General features: G+C 38.0%; 1 pseudogene; it reads left to right on the top strand.

Annotated features, from left to right (window-relative positions):
* Positions 1–1884: 1884 nt before the first annotated feature.
* LOC131407595 (STARD3 N-terminal-like protein) lies at positions 1885–14435 on the top strand (annotated as a pseudogene).
* Positions 14436–21255: the final 6820 nt, after the last annotated feature.

Below are 21255 nucleotides of genomic sequence, written 5' to 3'. Positions count from 1 at the left end.
AGGAACAGAATCAACACCATCCTAACTTTTCTAAAAGTTATTTTGAACCACCACTTCAGTTAGATAAAACTTTTAGGGTGCAAATAACATCATATAAAAATGATCTTAGAAAGGCATAGTTATAATTCTGGATATTGGAGCATTTAACTATTTAGTTTTTCTTTAATGACCAGAAGTCCTTTTTCCTTAAGAAAATATTAACACATATATAAATGAAAGACATCTCTAGTATAGAGATTTATTAGAGAACCACTCATGGTTCATTAGATAAGCACTCAAATTATTTTACTTAATACAATTAGAAAAAATCTGCATGTTGGCCACGTTTCATTTTATACATTATATTATTCACTTAGGCCTTCAATTAAAGGGTATAAATCATAGAAAGCAAAGCATAACATTCTCCACTAATATCCCCACTATATTCAAATGATTCAAACTACGCATAAGCAATAATTTTTAAAATCTGTTTTCAAAAGTTTATTTCTTTAAAACAATCTGATTCACGTTAACTACCAGCTTAATTTATACTTCAACATTTTTTCAGTTATAAAAGCAGATTATAAATTTTTCCCATGCTCTTATAAAACACAAGGTTTTGATATACATAATGAATCTAAATCAGCATTCACAAAGGCTATCTGAAATTCCATCAACTTCCCAGCCAAATGTAGGGTAAAACCATAGTTATGCACAAAACGATTCAAAATTAGAGCTTACAATGAAAACGTCAACAAGTCGTAACTTCTATATCACTAATGATGGGCTCTACTAAACTTTCCTTGAGATACAACAGATGGCAAAATTTGATAGACAGAGTTTCCAGAAAATTAAAGCTATCAGAGCTATAAATAAGGAATATATTACATACTAGAACATAGTAAGGCCAACCAAACCTTTAAGACTGCTAAAAAGTGAATAGGATGCGAAGCAAACATCACAGAACATAAACAGACAACAAACCAAAACATGTCACTGTACACTTATTTATTAATCTGTGTTTTTAATAATTATCTTTAAAAGGAAAACATTTATTTCTACAGTGCAGCATACGGCGATTTTTTTCTACCTCCCTGACTGCTGCGCAGTCTTCAAACCCTCTTCCATACTGGCATTGTCTCGTCAAAATTGCTCCCTCAAGTCAGCTTGTCATCTTTTCAGCAAGTTTTCATGCTTTGAGGGTCTTGCAGAGTTCCTTCCTCCTCTTCTCAGCCCAGGGCTTCTGCCAGCCTGCCCGTCTCCTCAGCGTCCTGTCCTCCCCTGGCTGGAGGAGGGGGCAGTCATTCTTGAGTTTCTGCCTTGCCTGTTTTCCCTCAGCCACATGCAGGGCATGGGGAACTGGGCTTTTTCTGTCAATAGCAGGCTATTGCTTCTAGGCCACACAATGCTAATGGAGTTTCTTCTATCTTGCAGCTTCTCTCTGCTTATTCCTAGAGAAGTCTGCCACTAGCCCCACGGTTCTCAGTCTCCTCTGAACCAATGTGATGTTTCTTCAGCTTTCCACACAGATTCTACCCCAAGAAGGGTAAAGTGCGGACACCAACATCCAGCCTCCTTTTCCTAATCTCTCCTCTCATCTCTCCTCTCCCCTCCCTAAACTGAATCTTTTCCTACACGTTCCCTTCTTGGCTGGAAGGCACTGCTCTTACACCATATCCTACTTCTGTGCAAGGTGACATTTGTCCTTTCTCTTCCCTGGGGCCATCGTGGTAGAATGGCTGCAGAGGATCACAATTTATGGGAGGAATAAAAAACACAACAGTTCAGTATTTTCTAGATAATCCTCATTATGCTATGGTAAATGGTATCCAATGTTGCTGATAACTTTACAGTTTTCAAAGCACTTTCTTATCTGTTATCTTACTATCGTCATGTTACAACACGATGGTTGGGTTCCCGGAGAATGGACTCCTAAGACAGAAGTTTGCACACAAGACGTTTCTGGGGCTGAGTGCTCTCAGGGCCAGCATCTGCGAGGGAGTGAAGGAGACAAGACTGGACAGAAGGAGAGGTTGGACTAGGATGCGTTTTAACAGAGGGCTCAGCCGGTCTCGTAATGAGCTCTGGAGTTGGTTCAGCCTTTCGTATTTTTCCCAAATTGAGGCAAGAGAGCCTGTCTTCATAGCCCTGAATTGACAGTCATTGGATACGAGCTGCTTCCTGGGAAGGGGACATGACCTTGGATAAGGCAGCTGATTTCAGCGGCAAGCAATTCTCTAGAGGGACTAAGATGAGAACTGTTAACAGACAAACCCCAGGCAGGTGGGGATTGAGTGCCACAGTCCTGAAGGGGGGACTTAAAGGCACATCACAGCATCCATCATATTTTACCAAAAGTGAACTTGCTTCCCACCTGTTATCCACATTTTATACATGAGAACGTGGGACACAGGGAGGTTAACTAACTAGATCAAGGTCCCAGAGCAAAGAAGTAACTTACATAGTTTATTTCGTTTGGCCTGCAAAATAATTCTGTCAGGTGTATCTTGTTAACCCCTTTTCTAGACAAGGCTACTGAGATTCAGAAGGTTGAAATGATTCCTCCAAGTATTCAGCAAATTGTAGAACAAAGATCCAGATCATCTAACTCCGTCTTTGCTTTCCGGATCTCGCACACTGACTTGACCGTGCCAAAGTCTCTTAGAATAAAGGAATTTTACAACTGGAAGAGACTTCAGAAAACAGTCCAATCCACTCATTTCTCAGAAAGGTAAAGTAACTTGGTAAATCATTCAAGGAAATGAGGCTGGTGAATAACTTCTCTGGGCCTCAGTTTTCTTATTTATTAAATGGGATGAGCTGCCCACCTACAGGGTGGTTTTAAGATTCAAATGAGATAATGGATACAAAATAAACTTGAAACCGATTAAAATGGTACAGGATTGTCAGTGTTTAGCCATTTTGACACTATGTTGTGGGTAAGAAGGGACTCCCAACTCTTAACAACAGCAGGGTCAGGCTAGTACAGGAGAGTGTAATATTTTAAGTTTAGGGGGTGCTTGCACAGAAAATGAGTTTATGATTAATTCTATGAGTTATGACAAATTCTATTAGTTCAGATTCCTGTTAAAGGTGGACAAGTTTCAAAACTTGTCAAACAAAAACAGAAACAAAAAAAAACTTACTTTCTGACGGGTTTTGATTAGAAGCTACATCCTAAGAGGCATGTATTTGCTGTGAATAATTGATATTCAGAATTCAAAATCGCATAACTTCCTATTCTCAGATAAATAAAATAGCACAGCTCAATCTGCTTTGGTGTAGAGGAAACACCAAAGTTCCTTCCTCTGAACTTCGGAATTCTTTGTGACATAGAAACCAAAGACCCAAAATATTTTTGTGCTCTTTTGTCATGCAGGCTGAGTTCCTAAATCACCACAATTTAACAAGTTTAAGTTATTTGGCTTCTTTATTCACAAATAATCACAACTTCTGCTGTACTGGTTCCTTAGCATGGAGCTTGGAATTTAAGACAGTCTATGAGTTGATTGTTTGGCTGTTTCTCTTCTGGAAAACTCACAGGTGAATTTATTTTCCATGTTTTTAACATCACGAAATAGAAAGTTCTTAGTCGTAAGGTTGTTCATAACAACAATGCTATCTTTTTAAAGAATGAGATGGATGTTGTCTATTGTTGCATAACAAATCAGCCCAAAACTTAAAATAATAATAATCATGTATTATCTTTCACAGTTTCTCTGGGTCAGGAATTCTGGAGCAGTTTGGATAGGTGGTTCTGTCTTGGAGTCTCTCAAGAGGTTATAGTCAAATGTCAGCTGAAGTCTCGTGAAGGCTTGACTGAGGCTGGAGAACCCACTTCCCAGGGAGCTCACTCACATGGCTGGCAAGGTGGTGCTGGCTGTTGGTGGGAGGCCTCAGTTCCTTTCCACATGAACTCTCTAGGGCCTCTTGAATGTCCTCAGGATATGGCAACTGGCTTCCCTCAGAGCGAGCAATCCAAGAGAACAAAGTGGAAGCCCCGATGCTATTATGACCTATCCTTAGAAGTCATCCATTTTAGCCTGTTGGTAACTCAGAGCAGCCCTCAGCCCTGATTCAGTGTGGGAGGAGACTACACAAAGACATAAATACAAGGAGGTGAGAATCATTGCAAACCATCTTGGAGGAATAATAGTCGGCTGATGTGTGAGTTCCAGTCATTTAAATTATCATGAATCAGGGGCGGGCCGGGTGGCGCAAGCGGTTAAGTGTGCGAGCTCCACTGCATCGGCCGGGGGTTCGAGGGTTCAGATCCCGGTCATGCACCGACGCACTGCTTGGCAAGCCATGCTGTGGCGGCGTCCCATATAAAGTGGAGGAAGATGGGCACGATGTTAGCCCACGGCCAGTCTTCTTCAGCAAAAAAAAAGGAGGATTGGCAGATGTTAGCACAGGGCTGATCTCCTCACACACACAAAAATTATCATGAATCAAACATGTAATGAGAGGGGTCTGATAGCTCTCCTCAACTTCCTCCGGAGGAAGAGAAAAGCCGTGATAGCTAAGAGAGCTATGGAAAATCCAAACCCTCCAAGGACACTTAGCACTCAAAGCCTCAATCAGAGAGGGTTGAATGGTCCATCTGGTTGCCTCCTCCACCCTCTGAAACCAGGCTGATCAACCCTCAGAATTCCGAGCGAAGTGTTAAAGTGATTGAGTCGTCTAAAGGCAAGTGGGCACAGCCAGCAATGGGAAATATCAGCTCTGGTGTCTATACGTCAAGCACTCATGTGTGAGAAACTCTTCTCTCCTACCTGATATTTCAACTCTTCAACTCTGCCAGAGCCATCATGCCATGGGTACATCTTATGTCAAAGAATTTGAGTGGGTGCTGAGAGGGATACCTGCTCAAAATATCTGACTCCTCAGCCCCAAATTCCAACTCCAATCTCCAGTTGGATGACTAGTAGATATTGTAAATTTGTCATGTCTAAAACAGAACTCTTAATTTCCACTTCTCCAATACTCAAAGCCTGTTCCTCTCAATCTTAATAAATGTTACCCCCTACCACCCACCCAGTAGCTCAGGCAAATAACCTAAATAATGTCCTTGATTCCTTCTTTTCCTCAACTCCTAAATTTAATTCATCAGTACATTTTATTAATGCCCCTCCAAAATCTATCCCATGTTCTTCCAGTCTTTTCCATCTCATTACCACGACAACCCTAAACTAAGTCATGATCATCATCTGTACTTGAATGAATCAAGAATCTTCTAACTGGGGACCTCATTTTCACTCTTGGAGTTCTCTCCTTTCCATTTTCCATTTAACAAGTGGTATAGTATCCCAAGAAGCCAGCAGACAGCACCATGTCACTGAGCACCTGAGATGTATCAGAGAGAGTCTGCCTCCTTCCCAGTTTTCAACAAAAAGCCCTAAACAAAGTGCCACCAGTATCTGCATCGTCTTTTTTCTTGTACTCTCATTTAGACTTGGAAATGGGCATGTAGACTCAATCAGTTTAGTTAGGATCACTTTAATGCAAATCTATGATCTTTAGAAAATTGAAGTAGGTTTAATCATATTTTACACTATATTCAATATTCGTCATATCTTACAATATATTACAATATTCATCGTATTTTTTGTTGCCCTACAGTTAACAGTGTATGGTGAGAAGACACGCATGGATGTATTTGGCAAGGTAACAACCTTTTAAACAAATCAAACCTTAATCCCCCAGGTGAGAGAAACCATTAGTGGGATGAGGGGTGAGGGCGGGGGTGGGAATCAGTCTGTAGCATTATAAGTAAAAATGAAAGACAAGTATGAGTGTGTATGACAAATAAAGAAACCACATGAAAATTATGATAGATGTAGACATTTAGTCGAACATAAATGGTGTGTTCTTTTTAAAAAAGATTTAGGGACATATCAGTTTATGCTTATTGTTTTGGGGGTGCAGGGCCAGAAGGTCATCTTGACCAAGAAGAAAGTCGTTTGAGTCATGAAAAGCTCGCCAAGCATGTTCACCTTACAGAGGAAATGACGTGTACAGTAACTGAGAGAGGAACCTAAAAGCTTCTGGTGAATATAAATTTCTCAAGCCTTTCTTATTTCACTCTTATTTGGAGTTCATAAAAGATATTCATGGTTAAATTATCTCTGCAGGGATTATGTATACAATTAGAGATTATATTTTTCTTGTAATTAAAAATTTGAGGAAGTTTACTTATAAACAGAAATGGTCTGACGCTTAGAGCAGCTCTTTTGACAATAATAATGAAACTTCCCTCAGGTGGGATGAATTTGAACCAAATTCACACTAAATGATTCGTAGGATTGCTTTTACATTTTTCCCTCCAAATTTTGAATTACCCACCTTGAGTGTTAAGAAAGGTCATTGAAATTATTACCAAAGACTGATCCAAATCAGAGTATGATTCGGGGTTGCTGAAAATACTTTTTCTTTTCTGTTTGTGATCTGTCTATATTTATCCACTGACCTAGGTAAAGATGTGTAGTGTAGATTACTTTTTAAATAGCCTTTCAATTTTTAATGTATATTCTGCTATAACAAAATGAATAGATGATTGTTTATCATCAACCGGTAATGATGCTATGCTTCAGTAATGACAATCCCCCAAGTTAAATCAACATCAGACAGGGATTTTCAATCCCAGTTTCAAAATACTCTGAATATTGTCTAGAACTACTTCCAGATATGTTACAAAATTCTAAAACTAATAAAAAAAAAAGATTTCCCAAATAATTTGATTTCACTTTAATCTTGGAGCTCTTTAACACACTTTTGGAAGGAGGAAGAGAGTTTTTAACTCAAATAAATAATAACATTATTTGAACCTGTCAATAGGTTTGGGTATCAGAGAGCCATGGGTGAAAGGGCAGAAGCCTTGTTTATTGCTCTTTGGCTTAGTTGATACAATTGGGAGATTTAAAAGAAGGCCCGAAGAGTCGACAGTCTAGGTTCCTTCCAGCCCTAGTTCTGTCACTTTCCCACTGGGTGGCCTATATATATTACAAGACACTGACCACCTCTGAGTTTCATTTTTCTTTTCGAAACAGAAATGATACTGCTGACCTCCCACAGTTGCTGTGAGACTTAGGCAAGATAATGAACGTGAAAGTACATAGTATTGTACAAATGCCAGACATTGTTAAACTCTTTATGTGAGGATGAGTATTTTGGGATAGGTGCTACCAGTTAAATAAAATATATCACTGTAGTTTAAGAACAGATACAAACTTTAAAATATCTTTTCAGTCTTTAAATTTAAAGCTGAGCATTAACGCATAGATGAACTCTTTTTGAAGAATTATAGAAGGAAAATAGAATTAAAAAATTCAAGGAAAAGAGACCCCTTAGGACAGATTAATTTATTAGAGAATATAATGAAAATTTACAATAAATGAAAATCAATTTATTGGGCAGAGATAGAAATTGATTTTCAAAATGGAAACCAAAGTGTCTGAGCATTCCATGACTTGGTAAATCTTGAAATATCTTATTAGATGAAAGGAAAACTGACAACCGTATACTTTATATTGGCCTGATTTTTAGGAACTTTGGGATTATTTTTCTATATTGATTAGTACTTATGATGTGGGTAGGAGAGTCTGAAAACACTGTGAGTGCTTTCTTCACTTAATGCAGGTAATGAATCACTTTGACTTAACATAACTAAAGAGAGATCTCCACCGCATGGCTGTAGGGCCACTGCTTCTAGGTTTTTCTGCTCTCTGTAGCTTTTGCTCTGCCTCCTCCAACACAACGCCTTTGCTAGGAATGAGCCATATCATCACAGGTTGGTCCAAGCCAGGTTCTTATTTCTCCCCTTCAATGCACTTTCCTCTCATTCCAGCGTTGTTTCACATGTGCTTGATGTGTTATTATAGGTGTGGTTTATGCTGATAGAGACCCTAAACTGATAAGGATTATCTGTGTTCCCAGCCTCACATCTACACAAAAGATTGATGAATGAATGTGCATTCATGTGTTTTAAGTTAAAATGTTTAATGTATGTATCTTTTTAAAAGGTGACCCTTTACGTTAAATGAATTTTTATTAACTAAGCAACTACCAGTCCCCATTGTGTCAAAAAAAGAAGGCCGCCATGTGTTTCCCCAGAGGACATATCTAGGACCAACAATATCAATCACAGAGACACAGACACTGGCTCAGTATAAATAAGGAATTTCCAATGGTCAAAACTCTCCAAAAAATGCTTCCTTAGTTGATAATCCTGAGATTGGGAGGTTTTCATTAGAGGCTGATAAATATTTGTTAGGGGTGTTCATTCATCCACTCACCCATTCATTGACCTAGTCATTCAAAAATTTATTGAGCACCAACTATGTGCTCAGTATTTGATACAAGGCAGGATTCCATGGTAAGATCCACAAAGAGAAACAAGCTCATGGAGCTTAGTCTAGAGGACTCAGGTTTGGATGGTGGAGGGAATGGGGCAAAAAAGGGGCTGAACACAATATCATGCTTTTCAACTCAAAGTGTAAAGTTTGACCTGGGAGCTTGTTAGAAGTGCAGAATTTCGTGCCCCCCCAGAAACAAAGTCTACATCTTAACAGGTTACCAGGGTGATCTTGTGTTTGAAAACCACTGTTCTAGGTTTCTTTCTAACCCTGAGATTATGTTTCTATAACTCTACATCCTTCCATACCGATAATGAAAGTTCCTGGAAGAAGTAAATGACTTTATGAGGCATGGAGCCATGGAGTGGCTTTCCAATATGGGACCAAATTTTCAGGATGACACCTCAGTCTAGACCCAAGTTTCCAGGCCAGTCTGGAAAAGTCTTACATCCAGATGCCTTTTTCCTAGATTGTTATTTTGTTAGCCTCTGTGCTATATCTCTATTCTTCACTAACGTAGCATCTGCCTGACTTTGGGATACCACAAATAGTTAAGAATTAAATCAAGCAAGAAAGAAAATCTTATTTACATTTGAGTCATACCAACGTTGATACTTCTCTGATATTTCACGCTTATTGTAGGAAACCTGGATTTATCTTAGTAAAAGATAATTTCAAACACACACACACACACACACACTCTAAACGTACATCAAAATGTGTCATTTTCTGCTCACACACCTCTGGTGTCTGCCATTAGGATAGAAATTCAAACTCCTTACAATGGCCCAAGGGTTCTAAAGCTTCTAAAAATAGTATATCCCTACCATTCCTCAAGCCTGATGCCACTGTCTCCCTTGCTCCTTCATACTAGTCATCTGCCCTTCTGTCAGTTCCTAGAGCTTTTTCTGCATTAGGATCTTTGCAAGTATAGTTCTCCCTGCATAGATAACTCTTTCCCTAGCTTTCAATAGGACTGCCTCCTGTCACTTAGGTCTTGGCTCAGGTGTCACATTTTCAGTGAGGACTTCCCTGATCCCCCATCTAAAGCAGGTCCCTCCATTATTCTCTCTCACAGTCCCATGTTTACTTTCTCCATTGTATGTCATTAATAATCTCTGTGTTTTTATTAGGTTTTTGACTTGTTTATTACCCCTTTCCCCCTACTGGATCATAATGTCTGTGAGGGCACAGACACTGTCTTATTTTCCGTAGCACAGTGCCTCACTCATAGTAGGCTTGCAATAAAATGTTTGTTGAATGAATTAATGAATATAGTAAAGTCACTTTTTTATTTGAAAGTTTCATTTGCCTCAAATGAAATTACAGGCAATTATAACCATTTGAAGAAATTTTTCACAAACATGAAATAGAGTAGCTTCAATCTTTGATTGCAAAAGTAAGATAATTAAAGAATGAAGATGATAAATTTTCTTTTTTGGGGCTGGAATATGTTTTGTCAGCTGTAACCTTGGTATTATCATAGGTGTGTTGTCACGTAGTTTTTCCATAAGTAGATGACATCATTTAGTACTCTCCTTTTTCTTTTTAAGTCTCTGACAGTGCTATTAATCAAACACAAAGCGTATAAAATGAGTCTGGTGTCATCTTGTCCTTTGCTGGTTTCCTGATTGAAAAGCTCGCCCTTGGCCCATGATCACATTCATTTGGCAGAAACTCAGTTTATTTGATGAGTAAGGGCATCAAAATATTTCTTTTCTTGGTTAACTTAATTCTCCTTTCCCTAAAATACAGTATAAATGGAAATTATATGTCAAATAAACCTGAAGGTACTATTTCTCCTAATTCTCCAAATGCTACCCTAGCTCATGTCTGAGGAATAGAGTGGGTAACTTGAGGGAGACTAACATCAAATATAAGCTCAATGAGTTGGTCAGCCTGGTGCTTCACTTGGCTGGCAGAGTTCATCTTCTTTCCCTCTCTCTTCACTAAGTTATAGGTTTTTTGAGGATAATGATGTTGTCCTCTTCTTTTGCAATTTTGCGCTTATACATGCTGACTGCCTGATTGATTTATATTTTTACTAATTATGCACGAGGAAGTGGTTTGGACTCCATGGAAGAACGTTTCGGATGATACATACTATTTAGGATGCAAACACATTTACTTACCCCCAAAATACAAAAAACTCCCGTCTGATTCACTGAGCAACACTAGGCAATGCATAATAGTTGCAACTAATATGATATTGTTGAATGCATAGTATATGCTAGGCATTGCTCTATAGTTCACATATATTATCTGATTTAATACCCTGTTATAGCATGCCAGCCATTGAAATGTGTGTGGAAGAACTAATGTAGAGCATGGGCCATTATAAAGAACATTATTGTTTGCTTGTTTTCCAGCTTTATTGAGATATAATTGACATATAACATTGTGAAGTTTAAGGTGTACAATGTGATGAGTTGATACACGTATATATTGGGAAATGTTTACCACAATAAGGTTAGTTAACACATCCTTTACCTCACATAATTACCATTTTGTTGTTGTTGTTATGGTGAGAACATTAAAACTGTGCTCTCTTAGCAGCTTTAAAATATATGATACAGTATTGTTAACTATAGTCACCATGCTGTACATTAGATCCCCAGAAATAATTCATCTTAAAACTGAAAGTTTGTACCGTTTGACCAACATCTCCCCATTTCCCTCACCCCTCAGCCCCTTGCAACCATCATTCTACTGTGTTTCTGAGTTTGGTGTTTTCCAATTCCAAATATAAGTGAGATCATGTAATATTTGTCTTTCTCTGACTAATTTCACTTTGCATAATGCCTTAAAGGTTCATCCATGTTATTGTAAATGGCAGGATTTTCTTCTTTTTTATGGTGGAATAATATTCCATTGTATATATACACCACATTTTCTTTATCCATTCATGCATTGAAAGACACTTAGATTTTTTTCCAGGTCTTGGCTATTGTGAATAATCCTACAATGAACATGGGAATGCAGATATTTCTTCAAGATAGTGATTTCATCTTCTTTGGATATATACCCAGAAGTGAGATTGGTGGATCATACAGTAGTTCTATTTTTAATTTTTTGATGAACCTCTGTACTGTTTTTCATAATGGCTGCACCAGTTTACATTCCCAACAGTACACCAGGGTTCCCTTTTCTCCACATCCTTGTTGGCATTTTTTATATCTTCTCTTTTTGATAATAGCCATTTTAATGGATGTGAGATGATAGCTCATGGTTTTGATTTGCATTTCCCTAATGATTAGTGATGTTGAACACCTTTTCATGTATTTGTTGGCCATTTGTATGTCTTATTTGGAAAAATGGCTATTCAGTTCCTCTGCCCGTTTTTTAATCAGATTGTTTGTTTTTTGCTGTTGAGTTGTGTGAGTTCCTTATATATTTTGGTTACTAACCCCTTATCAGATATGTGGCTTTTATTGTTTGTTTATTAACACATTTAACAGAGAAGTCTGGGTTCACATTCCTTTTCCTTAGGTCTTAGGGTTGTAAACAATGCCATGTGAGCAGGAGAGAAATTTGCCTTCATCCATTTTTCTACCTCATGCTATCATATTATAATCTCCTTATTTTCCCAATGAGGAGGTTGAGGTTCAGAAGGGTTTGGGTCTCACGGGTGGTAAATGTTAAAGTTAGGCTTAGACTGTATTTTATCTGAGTCCAGAGTCCACAGTCTTGACAAATATTTTATAAACTGCCTCTAATGTTTATTTAAGTTTCTGACAATTTGTTGTGGTTACTTTTTAAACAATGAAATCTAGGGGTGGGCCCCACGGCCTAGTCGTTAAGTTTGTGTGTTCTGCATTGGCAGCCCGGGTTTGCGTGTTCGGATCCTGGGCGCGGACCTAGTACTTGCCAGCCATGCTGCAGTGGCAACCCACATATAAAGTAGAGGAATATTGGCACAGATATTAGCTCAGGGCTAATCTTCCTCAGCAAAAAAAAGAGAGAAAATAAAGAAATCAAGGAAATATTTGAAAGAATACTAGGATGTGGGTTCTAACCAGCACCTATCATAAATGAGGTGAACCTTGGGAAGTTACTAACCTCTATCCTCAATGAGGTATTTGGATAGAAAATTCTGTGATTTCATTCTAAGGCTCTTACAAACAGCTCTACTGAAAAATAAAATAGTAATCTGTGACTCATCTATACCTCATCTATACACATACGTATATTTTTTACTTGTTATAAACACTTTGTAGGTGCTATTTTATGTTTGCTTAGTAATTGTAATTTTCTAAATAATTAAGTTCATAGAATAGTGATTTAGAACAAATTATTGTAAAAGAAATATTTTACAAGTGCACCTGTCAGTCTTTGTTGCTTATATCAGTTATAAACAATAGGTCAGTATCATAAAAAGCTAGACAACCTAATCTAGATCAGAAATTTTAACCTGATGGCACATAAGTAACTCCTGGGTTGGGATGGGGAGGTGGGAGTACTTTTGGAAAAATATGATCTTAGAAACCCCGTAGACCAATTATATCAAAATCTCTGGTGTGGGGCCTGGGCGTCAATAATTTTGAAATGCTCCCTCTCCCATGATTTTAATTTATAGCTGGAGTCTACAACTGCTGATCTAGAATACATCATTGTTTACTGCACTAAGGTTTCTGATCATTGCTCAACTGCTTTCTCAAGACCCAACTAATTCAGTAATACAGGGGTCTAAAGGACCATCAATTGTTAATCCAAAACCAATATTTCTTTATTCTAATAGTATGATTCGGGCTTATAAGATTTTTTTTTTTGTCAGCAATTTCAAGTCAGTCATTACAGTTTGTTTTGTGGTTATAGTCATCTTTGAGTCCTTAATAACTGTACAAGTAGAACAGTTCCCTATCTAAGTACTTGATATTTTTAATATGAAAGGAAGATGAGCATCTGGCTGTGTGGAAAAAAAGAAAGTTGTGGATTGGGGATTTGAGTTTTGAAGTTCCCTTTTGAATTCTAATAAGTTGGCTTATTTTGAAATCTCTATTTTAAAACTAAAGCAATGATATAACTTTGTATTTTTCTCCCAAATTTTTCAACAACTCTTAAATGGCGTCAGTTATTTCCACAGTGAAATGGGACCCAAAGGTTTTCATTAACTCATCTCCAGAAAATTCAGTAATAAAACTTAAATTTATATTTACTGATACTGAAAATCTCTTATCATGGTGGAAGATTACCACTTCTAGGTCAGGACACAAAGGAGACTCAACTCTTTGGATGGCTGATGAAAGAAATTATCTCAAATTCCAGTCAGAACATTGGGGCAGACTTAGTTGTAATTTACTTAGCCGTCTGGTCTCAGGCACCAGAATAAAGAAGGTTATTATATAATGCACAGATGAACCTGCAGTTCATTGCACCAATATATTTGAAAGCCTTATTTAAGGCCCACCTGGCTGCCCAAGAAGGCCCACTGTCTGGTCAGATTGCAGAGCCAGTGGTGCTGGGCTGCTGGTAGAGGCCAATATCAGAACCATCCAGTGAGATCTCTTTTCATGAGGGAATGGAGAGCAAGGGAAAGGCCCCCCTAACCTTTCTCCGGGTGTGAACCACCTGCCAGAACACATGGAGGACCCTCTCTGTGAGAGCCACAGCACTCAAGCATGGCACAGTGTCCATTATATCCACCCTTTACAACTCAAGGCCAGGATTGAGTCTTAGGAAGGAAAGGAAAAGATAGATGTATCCAGTGTTGTGGAAGTTGTCTCTGCTTGTTCGTCACCCTTGACCTCTTATTTGTAACCCTACTGTGGATAATAGAATTAAATGGAAATAGAAACATTCCTTTCCTAGAGAAGGAGGTGATGCCATTCCAAGTATGATTTCTCTTATCTTGATATGACTTTTTTTTGGCTCTGTGCTGCCCATCATTTCATTCTTATTTGCCTGTGTTAACGCTTGGTTTCTGGATTTCAAAGTGCTGCCATGAGAGGCAGCAAAAGGAAACCTCCTCATAGTTTAGGATGCTGCTGAGAGGGAGCACTTATGTAACCCAACCGTCTTTTTCATGGTCAGTCTCCACTTGAATCTGAAGTAGGCTCTGATTAGAAAGCTGATCAAAAACAGGATGGTGAAAACCATTTCTAGAACTATAAGGGTGCTTTCATTAAGTGTGAAAATTCTTCACTGAACATCAATGGAGGGGGAAAAAAGGCTGAGGAGGAGTCCTCGGCACCGAAAGTTGTAATGACGATAGCCACTGCTGACTTGGTGGAATTGCTAATAAAGAATTCACTTATTGTAAAACTTCACAGACACTGTACTGACTCCATATGCATATATTAGCCTACCCGTGGCTGGTAAGACAATGTGATTATCCTTTCTACATTCAGAGAGACTGAATCTGATCTTTTAATGAATAGATACAAGAATCTTGTGCTGTATTACTAATCGAAAGACTTCTAAATATATTGGTTCACAGAATTGTTTTTGTTTCATGCATCAAATTTATTTTGTATTTCTTTTTTAACAGCATACATTTTCCTTGTTTTTTAGAATCATGCACATGCATTCCTTGTACAATTTTACGGAGTTGTTAAAGGCCAACATATTTTAAAAACGTGTTATTTAATTTGATTTCTTAGGATTTCTGAATAGCTTTCTTTTTAAACATGCATTTATGAATTTGCATACTTTCTCCTTCGCAATTGTATCCTTTACAGTGAGGACTATGTCATAAATATTTTTTTTACACTAGTAATACTTTGGCACAATGGCTTATACATTATAAGCTCACAATAAATATTTATCGGTTGGTTGATTTTATGTTACATATGGGACACAATCTATAATAATGAGTTTTCACGCTGTCAGACCCTACCAAACTTTTTGAAACAAGTAATTTCACTTCTATCTCTATTTCCTCACCTCTTACTCACTCTGCATCCATGGAAATGTGGCTTCTATCCTCACCAATCCACTGAAACAGCTTTTGGTGAGATCACTTGTGGCTACCTAATTGAGAATCCCAGGGGTTACTTTTCAGTTGATATTTTCCTGGACCTCTCTGTGTATTCTTAAACTCTCCCCTCCTTTGGCTTCTGTGCTATTTCTACTTCTCTGCTCCTTTTCAGGATCCCTTGTAGATTTCTCTTCCTCTGCAGACTCCTTAAATACGGTAGTAGATTCATCTTCGTGCCCCATCTCTTCTTATTCTACCCTCCTTGAAGGATCTCATGCCACCTGCAGGACTTCAGTATTACATGCTGGTAAATCTTAAATTGACCTGTCCAGACAGGCGGTTTTCCTGAGCTTTAGACCATCTTTCCAGGTGTCTACAAAACATTTCTACCTGGATATCCCAAATGCATCACAAACTCAACATATAAGAACTGAATTCTTCACCCCATCCCTACAGTTCCCATCCCACCACATGACTCCTCCTCGTTACCCCTTTCATATCCTGACTTAGTGAATTTCATCCATTTACCACCACCTCATCAGTTGTACCAGATAAAAAGCTTGGAACTATTTTCCGAGGTGGCCTCGGCTAAGGTTCTATTAGTCACAGGAGAACAAATTCTTGATTTTCTCTGCCTGGTGACCTCCATCTCTCAGCACTCAACTCAGGCACTGTCTCCTTTTTGAGGCCTTAGTCATACCCCATAAAGCAGAGTTAGATACTCTCACCACTGGATGCCCTAGAAGTGTTTACTTACTTTTACTATAACACAAAATCATGTTGTATTATAATTGTTGATGTACATCTATTTCCTCTACTGACTATAAACTACTTTGAGTTCATAATGATACTAAAAAATAACAACTAGTTAGTTATCGTTGTAGGATGCTAGTAAACCAGCTCATTATTTTGAAAACTGCTATTGAAAAGAAAGAATTAAACATTTATCCTACCTTTGCTTTACGAACTGTACTTCTGGGGAGCTATATAGTAAATGAGGGAAATTTTCTTTTTATTCTGGCTAATAAATGAAGAGACTAATAGAATTATAATATCATTATTATACAATCCTTAATGAATTAATGAATCCAGACATTGAGCACCAACATCTACTAACATGATAAAACAGGAGATATGGACATTAGTGCCTCCTAATGAAAACATACTCCATATATCAAAGACAACCAAACCTGAATCTTTTCAAACCTGTTAGATTCAACTACCAGTTAAAACCAGAGAATTGAAGAATGTATTAAACAATATCACAGGGTTGCAAACAGCAAAATTCAATATGTGTCTACAGGACAAATGACCTGGTTTCTTCAACAAATAAGTTACAAATAAAAAAAAGATATGGAGGGAAGGCCTAGAAAATTTTTAAAAGACCTAAGAAACATGTAGTGAATCACAATGAGTAGACTTTATTTGGATCTTGATTCAAACAAACTGTTAAAAATTATTATATTTATGAGATAGTGGGAATGTTGACCAATGACTGTTTATTTGATGGTATTAAATAATTATTATCAAATACTTTAAGTATGATAATGGTATTATGGTTATGTTTTTGTAAAAAAGGTGCATCTTTTAGAGATACATGCTGAAATATTTATGGATGAAATGGTATGATGTCTGGAATTTGCTTCAAAATTATATGGGAGGAAGGAATTCAGTGGGATATAGTTGAAATAAGATAGGCTATGAGTTTAAGATTCTTGAAGCTGAGTGATGGGACAAAGGATTCATTGAAATGTTCCACTATACAAAGTTGTTTTTGTTTTTTTTTTAAAGAGTCTAAGTCTCTGCCTCCTAGTGCAGAGCTCTTTCCACCACTCCATTAAACTGATCACGGAAAAAAACAAGAAAATTCCAGAATTTTCTACATTTTTTTTTTTTATTCAAAAGGGGTTTCCAAAACAAGGAACAGAGGCAGTGGTTAAAAATGTTGGCCCTTGAAGTTCATGAACTCTGTTTTCTCATCTGACTTTGCCAAGAACTTCCTATGTGGTCTTTGGCAAGATTCGATTTTTCTGTCTTGATTTGGTCACTCTCCAAAAGTGGTCAGAGGTCAAAGTCCACATTATGACTTATCAGCAGCAATTCCAGCTGAGGAGGGCTCCACCATTTGCATAAAGATGGTGCATAAAGTAAGTCTATTTTAGGAGAAAAATAAATCAGCCTTTAAATAGCTATTAATACAATAGATTACATGACAAATGTAAAATGAAAAACCTTCACAGAGGAAAAAAAAAGATACTTTTTATGAAAGGCTGTTATTGACCAAAGCTTTGTAACTAACAATATTATTGACTCAAAATAGTAGGACTGTTTTTCACTTCAATATAAGAGCTCATGGTTGGGGTCCTCTGTAACTATTCTTTTTTCTTTTCATAGTTTTCCTTTCTGCTTGCTATTTGAAATATGGTAATATTAATGCTTTCTATACTGGTTCTAATCTATAGTTTACATTAATTTATTGTATAAAGGGCTGCTCTTACTTAGATTTTGAGATGTTTTCAATGCCAGTATCCATAGAGAGCCCTGAAAACAAATGAAATGTGATGGTCATTTGATGCTGATACATATATATTTTATTATTTGTCTCTCTTGCCCCAGAAATAAATGAGGTGGTAAAGTAAATGGAATCAACTTTCTTTTTTACCCACCTGGCATCAATTGTTTCCAACTCCAAGCGTCTACTTGAGGATACTTTGTCAGCCAAAGAGGTTGAGGGTCATCCCAGAATTCTCAGTTGCTTATGCCACAACTAGACAATACCCTTCTGAACAGTGGTCCTTTCTCCCTACTAAGTCTCTCCCATACATTTGAACAGACATACTTTCTCAACCACCAACATACAACTACTCTAATTTTCTTTCTCATATTTGTAAGTTATTTTGCCCAAGATATACTTATTCATCTGTTTCATATTTAGATAGCTTCCCTTAGTGTAAGCTTAAAATGCTGTCATGGCTATTGGAAAATTTTTTTAAATAAAGAGAAAAGTACATGCTGGGTAATTATAAAACAGAGCTGTTACATATTCTATAGGAGGGAAGAGAAAGAAGGAGGGACAGAGTTGAAAGCAAAATGGACACAACAGAAAGTTTTGAAACTTCTACAAGTCACAAAAGTTAATTGTGAATCATGGGTTGAAATTCTCTGCTCTAGAATACTGAGAGGAAATGCTTATATCTAAAAAAAATGGAGACCATGAATTTTGGGTTGAAAAATAAGAATATGAAAAAAAAAAGCATGATGATGCTGTGTATGTATGTGGAGATGGTACCTCAGAAATGTTCAAAACTAGCTGTCATTAGTCAACGGATTTTCTGCTGGGTCTGCTGTAAGTGTGCCGAGAGATATAGTATTAGAATGGATCTGGGATTATAAATTTATTTATTTATTTATTTTTCCCCCAAAGCCCCAGTAGACAGTTGTATGTCATGGTTGCACATCCTTCTAGTTGCTGTATGTGGGACACGGCCTCAGCATGGCCAGAGAAGCGGTGCGTTGGTGCGCGCCCGGGATCCGAACCCCGGGCCGCCAGCAGCGGAGCGCGCTCACTTAACCGCTAAGCCACGGGGCCGGCCCTGGGATTATAAATGTAGTGTTAAAAGTTCATAAATAAGATTTGGAATTTATAACCCAAACATTCTTCTATTGTTCTCTCTCATATACTCGTTTCAAAACTGGTCTCACAAGGCATATTATAGGAATGAAGGCTAGCTACCCTCCAAATTCCAGGATGGAATTGCTAAACTTAGCCATTTTGAACTGTGAATACTTGTATTTTAATTCACACACTACCAGCAAGTCCTACATTCTTAAAAGTTTTATTGAGAATCTTAGCTATTCCAATAATGATATTTAAATACTTACTGCAGATTTTAATAATATATTTTAGGAACTACACTGTAAACCGTGCATAAACAACTTTAGGAAGTTGTATGATTTTGACTAAAACAGAGGCAGATTATGGGTTAGTAGTCGTCATGTGGCAGAGATTGACTAGATGCTCACCAATTCCTTTTCCTCTTCCTGGATACACAGGAAGACTCGTGTCCCAGTCCTGCTTGCAGTTAGGTTGGTGTTATTTGACCAGGTTCTGGCCAATGGAATGTGGAGGGAAGTAATGTACATCACTTCTAGACTTGTCTATGAAACATTCTGGGTGATCCTCCTTGCTCTCTCTTTACTTGATGGCTGAGTGATGACCAAGCAGAGAAGTCTATGGAGGTACTAGGAGATAGCAGAGCCGTAATACAGAAGTAGCCCAGATCTCTGAGTCACTGTCTTGAGGACAGCCTCCAAGGGGAACTGCCCAATCTCTTTTGGGCAGGGAGGTGAGAAAGAGGAATTTTTAAACTAGATGGTGAGAATCCTTCCACAATGTATTTGTATAGCAAATCACCACGATGTACGCTTTAAATATCTTACAATTTTATTTCTCAGCTATACCTCAATAAAACTGAAACAAAATAAGACAAACCAAGAAAAAAAAAGAAATTTTTATTACTAAGCCATTGAGACTTGGGGGGTGGGGGGTGCATATTAATAGCTGCTAGTATTGATTACCCTGAAGAATAACATTGTTTGCAGGTATTTTGTGTACCATACTTTCATTTTATTTACTAAGAGCCACTGTGCTCAGTACCTTGTCTCTGTTTCTTACATTGTGGTCTGAACTTCTTACCCACTCCTAGACCTCTGATGTTGACCCTAGGCCCCATATCATGTAGGCTGTGATGTTATACTTCCAAAGATAGCTCACTTCCTGATCATAGGTTTGAAGAGCTCACAAAGGGCTGATTCATTCTGCAGGTAATAAATACTTCTATTCAAGCAAAATAATTTCTGTGGGACAGTAAAACAATTCTTTACAACAGATACTTTACATTTTGGAGATACCCTCCTCCAGATACATACACATCATCGTTCTTTTTTTTCATGTTCTTATTTTTCAATCCAAGATTCATAGTTGCATTTTGTTTGGCTATCGGAATTTTCTCTCAATATTTCAGAGCAGGGAATGTTAACCCATGATTCACTATTAATCTTAGGTTGTGGAAGTTTTAAAACTCTCTGGTGTGTCCATTTTGCTTTCACTACTCCCTCCTGCAAAGTATGTAAATAGCTCTATTTCATAATTACCTGGTGTGTATTTTTCTCTTTATTTAAAAAAAGTTTCCGGGTTGGGAAAAACTCAGTCTTCTTTCTATGCTTCTCCTTTACTCTCACACTACTGCCACACTCACAACACCTCTGACAAAAGATGTGTGGGATTTTTTTCCTCCACACTGAGCAATTCTGCAACACCACCTGGGTGTCCTATAATGCAACTCAATTCTGACACTGTCTACCCCGAGATAGCATCAGATCCCACAGGTTAAGGGCTCAGTCCCACAAGACTGCCCCCTCAGACCCCCACTTCAGATGCCAGTCACAAGTCTAGGTTGTCGCCTGTGCTTCTGACCAATTGGCTATAAATTGGAGGTTCCCGCAACCTCCTCCTCAGGTTCAGTTGATTTGCTAGAACAGCTCACAGAACTCAGGAAAAGAGTTTACTTACTGTTTACCAGTTTATTATAAAAAGACATGATAAAGGACACAGATGAACATCCAGATGGAAGAGATGCGTAGGGCAAGGTATGTGGGAAGGAGTGCAGAGCTGACATGCCCTCTCTGGTCATGCCACTCTCCCAGCACCTCCATGTGTTCACCAACCTGGAAGTTCTCCAAACCCCGAACTTTTGGGATTTTTATGGAGGCTTCATTAGGTAGGCATGATAGATCATTAACTCCATTTTCAGCCCCTCTCCCCTCTCTGGAGAATGGGGGTGGGATTGAAAATTCCAAGCTTCTAATCATGGCTTGGTCTTTCTGGTGACCAGCCCCCATCCAGGAACCCACCAAGAGTCACCTCATTAGAACAAAATACACTGCTATCACCCAGGAAATTCCAAGTGATTTAGGAACTCTGTGCCAGGAACTAGGGGTGGAGAC

Source organism: Diceros bicornis, chromosome 6, assembly GCF_020826845.1.
Source record: "Diceros bicornis minor isolate mBicDic1 chromosome 6, mDicBic1.mat.cur, whole genome shotgun sequence".
NCBI classification, from domain to species: Eukaryota; Metazoa; Chordata; class Mammalia; order Perissodactyla; family Rhinocerotidae; genus Diceros; species Diceros bicornis.
This window is presented reverse-complemented; position numbering and strand designations above follow the sequence as displayed.